Source organism: Oncorhynchus keta, chromosome 17 (genome assembly GCF_023373465.1).
Source record: "Oncorhynchus keta strain PuntledgeMale-10-30-2019 chromosome 17, Oket_V2, whole genome shotgun sequence".
Taxonomy (NCBI): domain Eukaryota; kingdom Metazoa; phylum Chordata; class Actinopteri; order Salmoniformes; family Salmonidae; genus Oncorhynchus; species Oncorhynchus keta.
The window spans coordinates 26,329,220-26,346,879 of NC_068437.1; the positions used below are offsets into that span (position 1 = coordinate 26,329,220).

At 40.0% G+C, this 17,660-nt stretch overlaps 1 protein-coding gene across 6 annotated transcripts in view; it reads right to left on the reverse strand.

The window, feature by feature from the left end:
- Positions 1 to 3,697, reverse strand: part of LOC118396710 (chromodomain-helicase-DNA-binding protein 2-like) — a 38,919-nt gene extending 35,222 nt beyond the window's left edge. The window contains exons 1-3 of one of the 6 annotated variants that reach the window (XR_008066426.1): positions 3,458 to 3,695; positions 1,804 to 1,867; positions 1,597 to 1,656 (exon numbers count right to left, since the gene is read on the reverse strand). The gene's annotated coding sequence lies outside the window, so the exon portion shown is untranslated. Of the gene's footprint in view, positions 1 to 1,596; positions 1,657 to 1,803; positions 1,868 to 3,457 lie in introns of all 6 variants that reach the window. The other 5 variants (XM_035791079.2, XM_035791080.2, XM_052465755.1 and 2 more) reach the window with 5 other exon arrangements.
- Between the last annotated feature and the right edge of the window lie 13,963 nt (positions 3,698 to 17,660).

A 17,660-nucleotide genomic window follows, 5' to 3' on the forward strand; every position in this document is an offset into this window, starting at 1 on the left:
GGTGAAATTAGGTGACCAACAAATACAACAGACCATGAGTTGTGGTCAACTCTGGAATTAAGTCCAAATCTAGCTTGGATTAAGTCAATGCAAACCAAAGATATGTTCCCCAAAATGTCACCTCTGAAATTATCAGGTTTATTGGAGCTATGCTGTATATGCCGGTCAAGCAGTGTCAGCTAGCAAAAAAATATTGGTTTCCAACTTTTTATTATTTTACATTTAGATGACTCGCCAAGATGAAATGACTAAATTCTGCAACCCCAGTTTACGAGTTATGACATATTACTTTTCACCTTTTGAAACACAATTTAAAGATTCATAAAATATACGAATTTTGTGTATTATCACAATAATTATGATAAACATGTATTGTTATGGACAGAATACTAAAATGGCATCTTCTTGATTGTTAATGTAGCTAATTTGACCATCTGTCAACATTAGCAAGCTAGCTACTTTTTATAGCAATTTTAGCTAGCTTATTTGCTAGCATCTTAGTATAAAACTTACTACATAAACTCATCTCATTCATCCCGACTTCTAAAGAACATCAGGCTTAAGTCATATAGCAACTTCAACAACTTGTAAATACTAGTTTCCAAGGAGCACTTGAACGGAGACTTTCATGATCATACGTTTTAGGCCTAGGCATGATTGAGTTGAGCCAGACGAATAGGCATATTTTAAAAATACCTGTAATTTGCTGTGTTCTTTAATTGTCTGAGATCATACATTTACCCATTACCTAGCTACCTATTTTTCCCTTCTGATGTATGGATGTCAGTTAGTTATCCCCAAAAGGATAAACAGCACATTTTGCAAGCACTTAACAGAGACCTTGTGCACTGCAATGTAACCATATGCATCCAGAATCAAATTTCGAAAATAAGTCACAAATCGCAAACGTAACAGGAACCCTCTCAGCTTTGAAGCAACGTCATGTTAGCATCACGAGCTAAACGTAAGTGAATTATGTTGCCCTCTTGTGGTCGCAACGAGCATAACAGTACCGGCAAGTGTACACTTATACATATTTTAAAAACTTTGACAAATCATATTAACTCTTTCTTGTTATATTGTCACGATACCATTATAAGAAAGTAACAAAGCAAAGGAAATAAAAACATGAAGCAGACTACATTTCTTGAGGAAAATGACTGACGCCACCCAGAGTCACATTAGTTTATTTTGCAAGCTATAGAACACAATATTTGTCAAAAGTAGGTTAAGGAGCTTAGCGTTAAGTCTGCATTGTGTTTTCATTTTTGCCAAGGAAAATCTGGTATTGTAGTATCGAGATACTGGTATCGTGACTACTTTCTTGTGTTTATTTTGTTCTTCTTTCAAATATTGAACGGGCGCAGAATAATGCCAAGTGTGTACATAATGCAAATGTTTTGTTACAATGTACTCGTTTTAGGATACAAGGTTTATTAAACACTTCCATATCATCTTTCACATTAAACATTTTATTTCCATCTTTTTCCCTCTTTTTTTGTTATTGTGCGTCATGCATTTAATGTTAAATGTGTCATGCAGTCTGGTTTTATTATCTGCTCAGGCTTTAATTAAAAGGTAACATTTTATACTTACAAGTCTTGGTCATTCCAATCCCCCTAGTCATAAATATGGTTGACCATCCGGATGACAAACCTTCAAAAATACAAATACAAAAGTGAAAACAGGCCAACAGCCCAACCTATTGGTAAGTCTTATATGACAGTAAGGAGAATCATACTCGCTTAATTAAACACTCATGGTTAAATCATTAATATGCATAAAATACCCTCACAAACTTACATTTTTTCAAATATCAAAACATTGGTATTCTTCTTTCAGCCCATTTTTCTAACTTCAATGGTTCCTGAAATAAATCAAATAGGAGAATGGATTATCATAACATGTCAGATTAAAACAATTATATAATGACACTAAATATGGCAGAATGCCATCAAATTATCTGATAGAGATTCTACACATCTTTACAGAATTGTATATTCAAATATGTTACTACAAATGCTACAGAGGCAACCATCTACATGACTTTAAGTGGGTAAAAAATAAAATCTACTATCTACCCATAATTAATTGTTGATATAAAACCATTTGTATTAAGGCAACTGATCTGCATTTACACATTTCAAATGCATGCATGTCAAAAAAAAATACTATACATTCATCATGAAAAACATAAATATGCATTGTGGCCATTGATCCAATTACTTGTGTGTGTATCAAAATCGAGACAATTTGTAAGAATTGTTATTGGAATACTATCATATAGACGATATCTATACATCTTTTTTTTTTAATCTAGTATCTCTAAACAGTAAGACTTTTAGACTTTCTCAGCCCCAGAGACATTTATGTTAAGCTTTAATTAAGGTGATAACACAGCCTCAATTTGATTACATTAAATATCTATGAAACCAATCTCATCCTCACTGTATGAACATATTTCAATAATCTGGCCAGGACAGCATAAACTTTTGTGTCTTGGAAAAGGGTGCATTTATAAATAATTATTCTATGAATTGTGATAAAGTGAATAGTTTTGTATTTGTCAAGTGTGAAAAAAACTAAAGTTACTCCCAAATCTCATCTTCATAACAGCTAGAAACAATAACCTTTAAAAACGATGTATGACATTTTCAGTGGCTTTTATTTCCATCCTGTACCACAACGAGTTAAAAGGCAACACCCTATTTTACATTTTCGAAAAATAGCTTATATGCTCCTCAAGACATGGCAGTTTCATTTGAACATAATAAACCTTTTGTGTTATATGTATAGAAAGTACATACAGAACATTATCGAACATATTGATTTACCTTAATTTTAATTAATTATTAATTGCTGTTCAAATTAACCAAAATATTACGTTATGCCTAACTACCTGTCTGGAATGTTTTTCAACAAGTAACTACTAAACCTGGCAATAAAGCCTTTTTTAATATATATATTTTTTAAATTAATTGTATGGAAAAACATCGACATTCACTCATAATATATTATCTATTGAAATCACAATAAAATGATTCATACTTTCATCTTACTCTCGACCCACTCAAATAAAACATGTATTTTAAGGTGTACTCAATTTAGTTAAATTTTCCTCTGTCCATTTCAGACAAGGGCATATGCCCTTTCAAGGACAAAGCACATTTTAAATGCGTAGGTTCTAGAACTCGAAAGTGTACCCAATCATATTAGGTTTCTTTATATTTGACTTAGGCTAACACAACACATTTTTTTCTACTCATCCCACGAATTAGAATTTCAACCGCACCGACATCCAGTCTGAAAATCGTTTTTCCTTTTCATTCTTGGCAGGGGACCCCACCATGGCCATTTTTACAACAGACTATCGAACCCTCGCTCTTACCACCATATTGCCACATCTTCTAACCGCGCCTTTACAGGGGAAAACTGTGTTTTTCTTTCAGATACTTACCCCTATGTGAGACGGGCGCTATCCCTTGTCTTCTACCACGCGGCCGCCGCATTTCTTTCTGATTTTCGTATTTTATCGGGAACTTCTCCCTGACAGTTGTGCTTCTCTCTGCCATGCTGTGCTGTGGGCTCGTCTCTTCGGTCTGTCCTTCCCACTACGTCTGCCTGAACTGTTATCCTGTTCAATACAGCTCTGCCCCCTCTTTTTCAACATAAGCGCATACAACTTCCTCTGAAACACACCAGCATCCTGGGTAGCAGAGCCTCTGCGCGGAAGGTTTACATTATTACAATTAATTGAAGTCAATATGCAACATTGTGCTCAACGTTTTGAAATGCATCTAATGTTAGTTACAAGGAGGAAGGATACATTGTTGCAAGATTCCCCTACATTACCCAAATATGTATTCTCAAAGGGTTATTTGTGTATGTTATGCATTTAAATACACATTTTGTGTGCCTCCTAAGAAATGTGTTTATGAAGACCATTTAAAGGCAAGATATAAACAAACTTCAGTAGTGAAATAATTTGTAGTTTTGAATATCAAACACAGTTTTGTTTTAATTCCTCCTGTCCTGTATATTTCACTAAACATTTCAGCAGACACTTATTACATCACGTGTTGCATAGCCCTATATTCACCTCAATAATTATTGAACAGTGCATTGACCATGTTATCTCTTGCATACAGATATAACTGAATAATTCATGGATAGACTGTAACTGCATTGCTTTGCAAGAAGCAGCAATAACATAAACGCCATTTTGAATGTCCTGTTCAGTGTTCAGTCCTTGGTACTCCACCCCCATCACCAACCAATAAGATGAAAGCCAGAATAGCTCTTGCTGTTTTGCAGTGGAAGATTTTCTTTAAAAAGAACCACAGCCTAGCAACAAGCGCTGTAAGCCCTCCCTGCTTGGGAGGATCACTGATCTCGCCAGACTGAATAACCCCCAAAACATGATTTATACAAAAACATTGTATAAATCATGCTTTATACTATTAGATAGTGATCATCCCAAAGAGAGGAGGAGTAGATAGGGTGTGCAGGTCAATAGTATTGTAATCAGACCAGAATTATCTTTGCAATGGAAAAACAAAAGGGTGCCAGATGAGCTTGAGGTAGAAGTTACACGTTGCTACAAATCTTGGATCAGATTACCCTACCAAACCCTAACCTTAATAACTAGGGGAAGAACAATCAGATCCTGTATCAGTGGTTAAGGATAGTAGCGGTGCGTTGGTGAAATCACTTGGGAAGCCAGAAAAAAAGGCATATTACAACATTTGGGTTGCAATAATTGCGTTGTTTGCTCTATTACCTGGTAATTCATATGCCTTGCGACCATGATTTTTAAGTGATAATGCCAGAGAAGCCAGGGTTTGGAGGATATATTGACACAGGTGTTGTTAGGCCCAAGACAAAGTTGGCTACGAGGACAGTATCACTTTTATACAACGGGTTACCAACATATTCTAATAACGATTTACATATTTTCAAGAAAAACATTATTTTTATTCATTCTATTTCATCCTTACACAAGATAAAGTCTTGACACAAAACTAGAGTTGCTACCCAAGCCGGCTGGTCGTTCGTTCTATCGGTTTGGTTGCCAGAGACACGACCAAGTCTTTTTGTTCTGCATCTATGGACGCAACCCTGTCATTCGTTCTAAATGTTCTATTGCCATACTGGCTAGCAACAATCGCCTCCCTTGCTTGCTAGCTAGCCAACTAACAGTGCAGCCAGAATAACAACAAAGTAGCTGCATTTGCATAAGGTGTTTTCTAGTGACATTTATTTGGATACATCCATAACAATCAGCTAATGAGGCGCTATTTCACCTGGCATAGAAAATGTGCTCTCTCGTCAAGACACTGTTGTTTAGAGGAGCTAGCCAACAACACAGCTAACACAATCACTTCTGAAGCTGGAAAGACTGCAAACTAGCTGCACTTTGTTTAGTTTGATCTGTTTTCTATCCATAAAAATGTATGCTGATTCGTGATTTTGACTGGCTGAGAAAAGCTGCCTGCCTGTCTCATCCCAACTACCCACATTTTCACTACTATTCGACAGCTGGAGATCGAATTTGAATATTGAAACAATGTTGCAAATGTCAGAGAGACATACAGCAAGGTTTATATAAATCTCCGCTGTTGAAAACTAAATGTAAAAAAAGAAATGTGAGATAATATCTAGATGCTTTTTATAGTGGTGATCAAGTTTATAAATTGCCTGGCTGAGCTGAAGACATAGCGGATTGGCAGACAAATGGAACAGAGTAAAAGGGCATTTTAATGTCATAGATGTAGCCAGAGTTAATGTGGTTTAACCAATCAGCATCAGACCCACCCGTTGTATAAATAGGCTTAAAGGCCGAGACAATAAGATGACAGTGGCAGAATAAATTCAACCACACCTTTGTTTTATAACAAATCGGAAAGCAACCTCTGTCCGGTTTAGTTCACAAAGCATATTGCATGTAACAGACAGTTACATGACATAAAGCATGGTCAAGCAAATGTTTCTGACATTTTCGGACCACATAACAAGTATTGATTTAGAACCACAGAGTTACCGCAAGTCGCCAAAAAAACAAGAGCAAGAAAACAGGAGCTGCCTCCACTATTCCAGCATAATTTCAACATCATTAAACATCATTAAATCTAATACAGTGACAAGTAAAATATAGCAAAAACAATTTAGTCCAATCAACATAAGCTACATAGGATGTGGCTGCGGTTCTGACTTCTGTGTCCATGCCAGGGGCACAGTAAAGGATGAATTAATGGTTGGATCAGAATCACTGTTATATTCATTCACGAGTATAGAGAATGAAGTAAAGTCACAAGTCCAAATCCCTATCTCCATTCATGTTTTTTTTAGGAAACGGACAATTTTAGCTAGCTAGCTAGCCACCAGAGGGTAACAACACAACCAGATGCAACAATTCAAGTTGTTTCTGTCAATTGACTTATAACCCTAAGTTGGCTTCCCTTGACACTTTTTTTTAGTGCACCAGGACCATTCACAGTTGAGCTTGCTCAGTTTAGCTCAACGCTGAATGGCAAATGTTTTATACTTTTGTTGATCAAGGGAGGCCAATTGCTCACTGGCTTCCCTTTCATTCTATTCAATGCTACGTTCGGCAACAATGTCATACTTGTTTGGACCAGACAGCATCAGATAGATGACCTAAACCTAGAGAGACAGAGGGGCGCTGTTTCACTCGCTCAGAAGCTTTCTCCGGTGAGTTAAATTCAGCCTCTTATGAATTGAATGAAAATTCTGAAACACAGAGAGATGAAAGATAAATTATTTTATTTGGTTTTTTTTTGGGAAGTCTGGCTTCTCTTGACATCTACACTGGTTAGGGGTCAGCTCTACTGCTGAAATCTAGAAGGACACCGCACATTGTAATGGACAGAGGAGATATGAATGCAACATTGATCAAACTTATTTTGTTAGACATTAAAAATATAGCTTACAGTTTTTACAGTGGCCTATAAAATCACGATGGTACCTGATTATAAGTACTTGTTTACACATGCTTTAGAAATTAAGAATTGCTCATCAATATGCCTATTTATGTAGATTTGGATTATTATTGTAACTGTAATGCTTGTCTTGTATTAGACTAGGCCCCAGTTCCCTGTCAGTTGTTGTTGCTGAAGCCCTCATTAACTGTTTTGAATACCAGGTGTCCAGGAAACAGTAACCAGATTGATTCGTTTTCAGCCTTGGTGTCCGACTTAGAATTAATTCCAAACGGACAGCAGATCTGATAAAAACAAATATGCAGACATTTTATTTTGATAAAACCAATAGTGTCAAACAAAGCTATAGGGCAGCCTAGTGGTTAGAGCATTGGACTAGTAACCGAAAGGTTGCAAGTTCAAATCCCCGAGCTGACAAGGTACAAAATCTGTCGTTCTGCCCCTGAACAGGCAGTTAACCCACTGTTCCTAGGCCGTCATTGAAAATAAGAATTTGTTCTTAACTGACTTGCCTAGTAAAATAAAGGTAAAATAAATAAATAAAATAAAAATTATATTTCTGTAAAATTCAGAAATAGATCTAAAAGCAGCATTTGACAGCCCATAGTCATCACCATTCCACAATTCAAAGTACACAGAAAGCCTACAGGCATGTTGTAATGTAACCGGGCACCTAGAAAACATTGGTACATCTATATTTTGCCAGCATTAAATTATATTTTACAAAAACAACCTGGTAATCACCTTTATGGTCTGATATTTAAGGGTTATTCTACAAGTCACAATGCAGGACATTATTCTTATAAACTTACTTAGTGCTTCAGCACATCCCAGAGTGAAATTCCACCCCTTGAACAGTTGGGAAGCAAAGGGCTACGCACCTCCCAGTGTCATGGTGAATAAATGCCGCCATCTAGTGTCTATTAGAGCGCAATTGGTTATAGATTTTCTTATTTAATATGTTTGTTCAATAACCTTCAACTTTTGTGGAACCTTACAAAATGTATCAGCTTGTAAACAATATATACTCTTCTTTGTGTTGCAAATGAATGCGTAACATGTAGTGTTTTCTTCATTCCGGCCTGCTATGACCTGCTGGTTAAGGTTTGCAGGATCCAGCTAGAGGCAATGTAAGTGGGATTAAACAGGAGCGCTCGTTCAGTACTGACAACAAATATAAAAGCATAGGATTGGTGTAGGCATGTGCTAGGCATGTGCTAGAGCTAGTCATTTCCTTTCAAATATTAATGTTTTTACTCCTGAATTGATTTAAACTTGCCATAAAAGGGGTTAAATACTTATTGACTCAAGACATTTCAGCTTTTCATTTTGAATGAATTTGTAAAAATGTCTAAAAACACAATTCCACTTCGACATTATGGGGTATTGTGTGTAGGCAATTGGTTAAAGAACATCTCAATTTAATCCATTTTAAATTCAGGCTGTAACACAACAAATCGTGGAAAAAGTCAAGAGGTGTGAATACTTTCTGAAGGCACTGTAACAGTGTGCTAACACTGCACTAACCCTTGCTTATGTAGCACATGGGGATGCGTGAAACTTAGTCCTCAGCCTGAAGTGTCCCCACTTGTGCCGGCGAATAGCTAGCTGTTCGGGTGGTGCCGACTGGTAAAAAAAAAATTCAGGAGGACGGTCATGTGTGCTAGCAAGTCAGAAGTCCCGAGTTCGCACCAGGTATGGGCCGAATCGGAAAGAAGCTGTACTCGCTAAGCAAGCAGCGAAAACGTCCTTCACAGTGGTGCCGTGACCCAATCTACATTTGCGCTCAACGCTGGGATCACTGTTGAGTATGTTTGAGGGGTGAATGTGTGAAACTTACTCCTCCGCCTGAAGTGTCCCCACTGACGTGGGGGTGTCCCCACTGCTCCAGTTCACAGCTAGTCATTTATGAACATTTGAACATCTTGGCCACGTTCTGTTATAATCCCACCCGGCACAGCCAAAAGAGGACTCCACCCCACATATGCATTTCTCTTTCTTTCTCTCTCTCGCCTGAGCCCTCAGTGCCCCAGGACTACCTGCATGGGATCACCTGACTTGCTGCTCCAGTTTCATGTTTGAGGGCTGGTCATTTATGAATTTGAACATCTTGGTCATGTTCTGTTATAACTTACCCGGCACAGCCAGAAGAGGACTCCTCCCTCTCTAGGTTTCTTCTAGGTTTTGGCCTTTCTAAGTTTTTCCTAGTCCCCTGCATTGTTTGCTGTTTGGGGTTTTAGGCTGGGTTTCTGTACAGCACTTTGAGATATCAGCTGATACACCTGTCAAAACATCTCAGATCTCCACAAGTGCATAGGGCGTAGGGTTTAGGCCTATGGGTCGATTTGGGATTAGGACGAGTAATCAAAATTGCAAGAGAGGAAGAGGCGAAATGAGAGGATCCATGCCTATCAAAATCTATTGACTTGGTAATACAGCGATAAGCAGACCGCGTGCCTTCCTGCCTTTGTTAGGGAGGAGACAAGACAATCTTGTCAATATATACAGTATCTCTGGCCATGCTCTGGGCAAACAGGAAACAACCATACCTCTGGACTGCGTCACTTCCTGTCTGTGGCAGCACCTCAAACAAAAAGAAAAGAGTTCATAAATCAACTAGAGCCCATTTCCATTTCTCCCCATCCCCAAAGTGTTAACTTGTGCACAGTGTACTCCACTTCAATGATTTGTAATTATTTAAAGCATTTGATTGTTCGAAGTATAGGCTAGCTAGGGACTTTCCCACCATAAAGACCAATCATTTATTTTTTATGCACTAGGGGGGCGTGAGAGTGGACTCACAGAGAAGGGGGAGAAACAGAATTGGGCTCCCCCTTCTAAAGAAGCCAATGAGATCTCTTGGTTATTTACAATTGGTTCCACCTGTGACAATAATCTGTTCCAAATAAGCAGCCCACTGACTTGTTTCTAAGAAAAGCTCAATTCTAGGTAAATACTTGATAAAATGAATAGGATGTAGAGATTGCTAGAATAATGTGGGCCCATTTTAACAGATATCAGATGACAGCTACATGCTCCAGCTGACGCTTGGCATTGCGCATGGTGATCATAGGCTTGTGTGCGGCAGCTCGGCCATGGAATCCCATTTCTTGTGCTGATGTTGCTTCCAGAGGCAGATTGGAAAGCGGTAGTGAGTGTTGCAACCAAGAACAAACTCCCTCAAACCACTCTCATCAGCATAGCTTTCCAACTGTCCAACCAAAACCACTGTCTTGTCTACTAGCATATTCCCTACCATCATCTAGAACAGTAGCAGTAGGATGCTCAACCTCACAGTTTTTCAACCGAATTACACTTTTTTTTAGCCATTTATCCAAAGGCATCTCACCTGCCTCCACTAGTAAGGCACATGCATATCCTTAAAGCTATATACGGGATTCTGTCCAGCTTCTGAAGCCAAGTCTTCGCCGCAGTTCCATAAACTATACACCCGTAATCAATTGTCGTCCTGATCAGAGCTCTATAAATATCCATCAACAATTCACCACCTTCTTACACTTTGTTTCAACATTTATGACATGATCTTTCCATGTATATTGCTCATTGAACCATAGACCCATATATTTGTACTTAGAAACCCTCCCCATAGCCTGTCCAAACAGAAACAACAATATATTATCAGTAACTTTCTCCTTCGAGAAAAGCATACAAGACTTTGCCACTGACAATTTAAAATCCCAGTCAATCGACCATCTTTCAACATCCACTATAGCTTGTTGAAAAGATTTGATCACGAGAAACATTCCTTCCCCTCTTCCAAATAGCTCCATTATCAGCATATAGGGAAGCCCGAACACACCTACCTACATTCAAAAACACATAGTTAATTATAATGTTGAACAAAATAGGACTGATAGTATTGCCTTGTGGAATACCATTGTCATCTCCACTTTGACATCGACTCAATAAACCTCTAAGTTCAAGGAAATATGACAACCTATTGACTATAATATTCTCCATGAGTTAGTGGGCAGTGCTATTGGTCTATAACTATCAGCACATGAAGGGTCTTTACCAGGCTTTACAAAAGGTAATATTACTGCACGTTTCCTACCAGAAGGTATAACCCCCTCACTCCAAATCATATTAAATTATACCAGTAGAACATGTATGACTTCATCAGGTAGATAGTTAAACATTACATAGCACAACTGATCATGACCTGGGGCTGTATATCCACAGCCTATTACAGCTGAATGAATTTCACGCATGGTAAAATCAGCATCCAAAGAAGAGTCAACAGTATCACTTTTCTTATACACATTAACATGAGCATTTAAAATCTCACACCTGCATTGTTTATATACAGTAGCAGTCAAAAGTTTGGACACACTCATTCAATATATATATTTTTTTAATTCTCCATTTGTAGAATAATAGTGAAGACATCAACACTATGAAATAACACATATGGAATCATGTCGTAACCAAAAAAGTGATAAGCAAATAGCCACCCTTTGCCTTGATGACAACTTTGCACACTCTTGGCATTCTTTCAAGCAGCTTCAGGAGGTAGTCACCTGGAATAGATTTTAATTAACAGATGTGCCTTGTTAATTTGTGGAATTTCTTTCCTTCTTCATGCGTTTGAGCCACTTAATTGTGTTGTGGCAAGGTAGAGAAGATAACCCTATTTGGTAAAAGACCAAGTCCATATTATGGCAAGAACACCTCAAATAAGCAAACAAAAATTAAAGTCCACCATTACTTTAGGACATGAAGGTAAGTCAATCCGTAAAATGTCAAGAACTTTGAAAGTTTCTTCAAGTTCAGTCACAAAAACCATCAAGCGCTATGATGAAATTGGCTCTCACGAGGACCGCCACAGGAAAGGAAACCCAGAGTTACCTCTGCTGCAGAGGATAAGTTCATTAGAGTTACCAGCCTCAGAAATTGCAGCCCAATTAAATGCTTCACAGAGTTCAAGTAACAGACACATCAACTGTTCAGAGGAGACTACGTGAATCAGGCCTTCATGGTCAAATTGCTGCAAAGAAACCACTACTAAATGACACCAATAAGAAGAAGAGACTTGCTTGGACCAAGAAACAGGAGCAATGGACATTAAACCGGTGGAAATCTGTCCTTAGGTCTGATGAGTCCAAATGTTTGATTTTTTGTTCCAACCACCGTGTCTTTGTAAAATGCAGAGTAGGTAAATGGATGATCTCCGTATGTGTGGTTCCCACCGTGAAGCATGGAGGAGGAGGTGTGATGGTGTCGGGGTGCTTTGCTGGCGACACGGTCAGTGATTTATTTAGAATTCAAGGCACACTTAACCAGCATGGCTACCACAGCATTATGCAGCAATACGCCTTCCCATCTGGTTTGTGCTTAGTGGGACTATCATTTGTTTTCAACAGGACAATGACCCCACACACCTCCAGGCTGTGTAAGTGCTATTTGACTAAGAGGCAGAGTGATGGATTGCTGCATCAGATGACCTTGCCTCCACAATCACCCGACCTCAACCCAATGGAGATGGTTTGGGATGAATTGGACCGCAGAGTGAAGGAAAAGCAGCCAACAAGTGCTCAGCATATTTGGGAACTCCTTCAAGGCTGATGGAAAAGCATTCCAGGTGAAGCTGCTTGAAAGAATGCCAAGAGTGTGCAAAGCTGTCATCAAGGCAAAAGGTGTCTACTTTGAAGTATCTCAAATATAAAATATATTATTCTACAATTGTAGAAAAGAGTAAAAATTAAGAAAACCCCTTGAATGAGCAGGTATGTCCAAACTTTTGACTGGTACTGTACTTCATCCAAAGTCACCCCACTATGTACCCTAGCAAATGTCTTCCCCAACAAGTCAGCTTTTTCTTTATTAGTTACAACCATTTTTCGACCCACAACCAAAACTGGAATTCGAGTGGACTTGCTTCTTCCACATAGACCATACATCCCCCAGCTCAGAACCCCTGTCTATTGTAGAGCATAACTGTCTCCATGCATTTCTCTTGACGTACTTAATGACTCTACATACTAAAACTCTATTTCTTTGGAAATCAACCAGATCCTCATGAGTCATTCCTACGCAACACTCTGTAAGCCCTATTACTTTTTCAAATAGCCGCAGTGCACTCTTCAGTCCACCCACTTTACTCACTGGTACATATTAATTCACAGCACTCAAAATCAGAGGTCACAGAGGCAGCACATACATCACCCAGCCTCTCAAAAGACAACTGTCCAACAGACTTTAAGCAATGATCACCAAATGTTTCCTAGTCTGCTTTATGAAAGCCCCAACTTCTGAATGGTACTCTACCTGGAAGAGTAATATCACAGTTCACGGTACACAAAATCTGGAAATTATCACATCCAACAGTAGAATCATTGATTCCATTCACACATACAGTTGAAGTAGGACGTTTACATACACCTTAGCCAAATACATTTAAACTCAGTTTCACAAATCCTGAAATTTAATCCTAGTAAAAATTCCCTGTCTTAGGTCAGTTAGGATCACCATGTTATTTTAAGAATCTGAAATGTCAGAATAATAGTAGAGAGTGATGTATTTCAGATTTTTATTTCTTTCATCACATTCCCAGTGGGTCAGAAGTTTACCTACACTCAATTAGTATTTGGTAGCATTGCCTTTAAATTATTAACTTGGGTCAAACATTTCGGGTAGCCTTCCACAAGTTTCCCACAATAAGTTGGGTGAATTTTGGCCCATTCCTCCTGACAGAGCTGGTGTAACTGAGTCAGGTTTGTAGGCCTCCTTGCTCGCATACGCGTTTTCAGTTCTGCAAAAAAAAAAATCTATAGAATTGAGGTCAGGGCTTTGTGATGGCCACTCCAATACCTTGACTTTGTTGTCCTTAAGCCATTTTGCCACACCTTTGGAAGTATGCTTGGGGTCATTGTCCATTTGGAAGACCCATTTGCGACCAAGCTTTAACTTCCTGACTGATGTCTTGAGATGTTGCTTCAATATATCCACATAATTTTCATTCCTCATGAAGCCATCTATTTTGTGAAGTGCACCAGTCCCTCCTGCAGCAAAGCACCCCCACAACATAATGCTGCCACACCTGTGCTTCACGGTTGGGATGGTGTTCTTCGGCTTACAAGCCTCCCCATTTATCCTCCAAACATAACGACGGTCATTATGGCCAAACAGTTCTATTTTTGTTTCATCAGAAGTACGATCTTTGTCCCCATGTGCAGTTGCAAACAGTAGTCTGTTTTTTTATGGCGGTTTTGGAGCAGTGGCTTCTTCCTTGCTGAGCGGCCTTTCAGGTTATGTCGATATAGGACTCGTTTTACTGTGGATATAGACCCTTTTGTACCTGTGTCCTCCAGCATCTTCACAAGCTCCTTTGCTGTTGTTTTGGGATTGATTTGCACTTTTCACACCAAAGTACGTTCATCTCTAGGAGACAGAACTCGTCTCCTTCCTGAGCGGTATGACGGCTGCGTGGTCCCATGGTGTTTGTACTTGCGTACTATTGTTTGTACAGATGAACGTGGTACCTTCAGGTGTTTGGAAATTGCTCCCAAGGATGAACCAGACTTGTGGAGGTCTACAATTTTTTTCTGGGTCTTGGCTGATTTCTTTTGATTTTCCCATGATGTCAAGCAAAGAGGCAATGAGTTTGAAGGTAGGCCTTGAAATACATCCAAAGGTACACCTCCAATTGACTCAAATGGTGTCAATTAGCCTATCAGAAGCTTCTAAAGCCATGACATAATTTTCTGGAATTGTTTAAAGGCACAGTCAACTTACTGTATGTAAACTTCTGACCCACTGGAATTGTGATACAGTGAATTATAAGTGAAATAATCTGTCTGTAAACAATTGTTGTAAAATGACTTGTGTCATGCACAAAGTAGATGTCCTAACCGACTTGCCAAAACTATAGTTTGTTTACAAGAAATTTGTGGAGTGGTTTAAAAACAAGTTTTAATGACTCCAACATAAGTGCATGTAAACTTCCGACTGTAGATGCAGAGTTAGAAGCCATTGCGAGGTCCAGGCAGGATGTAACCCCTCTAACATCAACTTTTGTACCACATCTGTCATTAAGATATACTAATGCTTGTTTCCATCATATCTTCCACAATATTAACATTAGTAACTACATGTGTGCTTTCCCATAAACTATTATGAGTATTAAAGTCACCACACCATATCTCTCTAGAGCCCAATTATCTTGATATTTCATCAAGCATCGCTACAGATAGTTGACGACAAGGGTTGTACAAATTGTGTAACTTAATATTTCTACCTGCACTGTAGATTTCCACCATCACACATTCAGTTATATTATAATATTGTAGCGACCCGCACAGTGTTATGTGTTAGGCTAGTAGGTGGTTGTGTTGTACGTACCAGTAACCAGTGTTCGCGGGGTCCGACATGCCAATCAACCTGCTTTTTGCCAATCACGGGAATGCCTGGAAGGTTCTGATGCCGGGCATCCTGGCGGTTGGTGGAGTGGCGTGGAGGGGGGTTGGGCAGGGGGATGGAGCATTGGAAGTTAAGACCAGGTTTATCCTTTGTTCTCTCTTTGACGTCTGGGCTTCACAAGAGAAGGTCACGATTGGCTTGTGGGTTTCATTTATTTGGCGTGGGCTACGGCCAAACAGTAGCCTGTGTATAGTTGGTTTAATAAACCGTCAATTCGTAAACTCAATCGTCTGTCTGGACAATTGTTCCTTTATGATCTAGTCAGGTCATTACAATATACAACACCTTCTCTTATGAACATAGCACAACCACCACCTTGTCCGAATTGATATATCACATCTGACTGAACAATTACCAGAAATAATCAAATCAAGATGTAGTCTAAGCCATGTTTCTAAAACACATCTCACTTCAGGTTTGATCTCTAAATCTATGACATATTTCTTAAACTCCTGACTGTTAGCAATAAGGCTTCTGGCATTCCACTGAAGGATAAGAAAAACCATAACTCTACTTATCATACTGAGACATTCCATCATTAGTATTATTACCAGTCAACATATCAATAATCATGGCGACAGTAACATCTGTTACTCCTAAAAAACTGTTGCTGCTTCCACAATGATCTTCCACTTCACAGTTATTCTGTCCACAAACGCAGTCAGGTTGATAACCTTTCCAATGAAGGCTATAAAGTAAATCTGACTAACTATTAAGGTGTCCTTTGAAACGACACATTTGTGAGAGCAAATTTTCTGAGCAGGTCTCGTATCCGCGTCTGGATCTGCACCTGGCATCCACCAAAGGCTGCACTGTGCCCCCCCGCACAGTTTATACACTGCTCAAAAAAATAAAGGGAACACTTAAACAACACAATGTAACTCCAAGTCAATCACACTTCCGTGAAATCAAACTGTCCACTTAGGAAGCAACACTGATTGACAAATTTCACATTGTGTTGTGCAAATGGAATAGACAACAGGTGTAAATTATAGGCATTTAGCAAGACAGCCCCAATAAAGGAGTGGTTCTGCAGGTGGGGACCACAGACCGCTTCTCAGTTCCTATGCTTCCTGGCTGATGTTTTGGTCACTTTTGAATGCTGGCGGTGCTTTCACTCTAGTGGCAGCATGAGACGGAGTCTACAACCCACACAAGTGGCTCAGGTAGTGCAGCTCATCCAGGATGACACATCAATGTGAGCTGTGGCAAGAAGGTTTGCTGTGTCTGTCAGCATAGTGTCCAGAGCATGGAGACGCTACCAGGAGACAGGCCAGTACATCAGGAGACATGGGGGAGGCCGTAGGAGGGCAACAACCCAGCAGCAGGACCGCTACCTCCGCCTTTGTGCAAGGAGGAGCAGGAGGAGCACTGCCAGAGCCCTGCAAAATGACCTCCAGCAGGCCACAAATGTGCATGTGTCTGCTCAAACGGTCAGAAACAGACTCCATGAGGGTGGTAAATGAGGGCCCGGCGTCCACAGGTGGGGGTTGTGCTTTACAGCCCAACACCGTGCAGGACGTTTGGCATTTGCCAGAGAACACCAAGATTGGCAAATTCACCACTGGCGCCCTGTGCTCTTCACAGATGAAAGCAGGTTCACACTGAGCACATGTGACAGACGTGACAGAGTCTGGAGACGCCGTGGAGAACGTTCTGCTGCCTGCAACATCCTCCAGCATGACCGGTTTGGCGGTGGGTCAGTCATGGTGTGGGGTGGCATTTCTTTGGGGGGCTCGCCAGAGGTAGCCTGACTGCCATTAGGTACCGAGATGAGATCCTCAGACCCCTTGTGAGACCATATTCTGGTGCGGTTGGCCCTGGGTTCCTCCTAATGCAAGACAATGCTAGACCTCATGTGGCTGGAGTGTGTCAGCAGTTCCTGCAAGAGGAAGGCATTGATGCTATGGACTGGCCCGCCCGTTCCCCAGACCTGAATCCAATTGAGCACATCTGGGACATCATGTCTCGCTCCATCCACCAACGCCACGTTGCACCACAGACTGTCCAGGAGTTGGCGGATGCTTTAGTCGAGGTGTGGGAGGAGATCCCTCAGGAGACCATCCGCCACCTCATCAGGAGCATGCCCAGGCGTTGTAGGGAGGTCATACAGGCACGTGGAGGCCACACACACTACTGAGCCTCATTTTGACTTGTTAAGGACATTACATCAAAGTTGGATCAGCCTGTAGTGTGGTTTTCCACTTTCATTTTGAGTGTGACTCCAAATCCAGACCTCCATGGGTTGATAGATTTGATTTC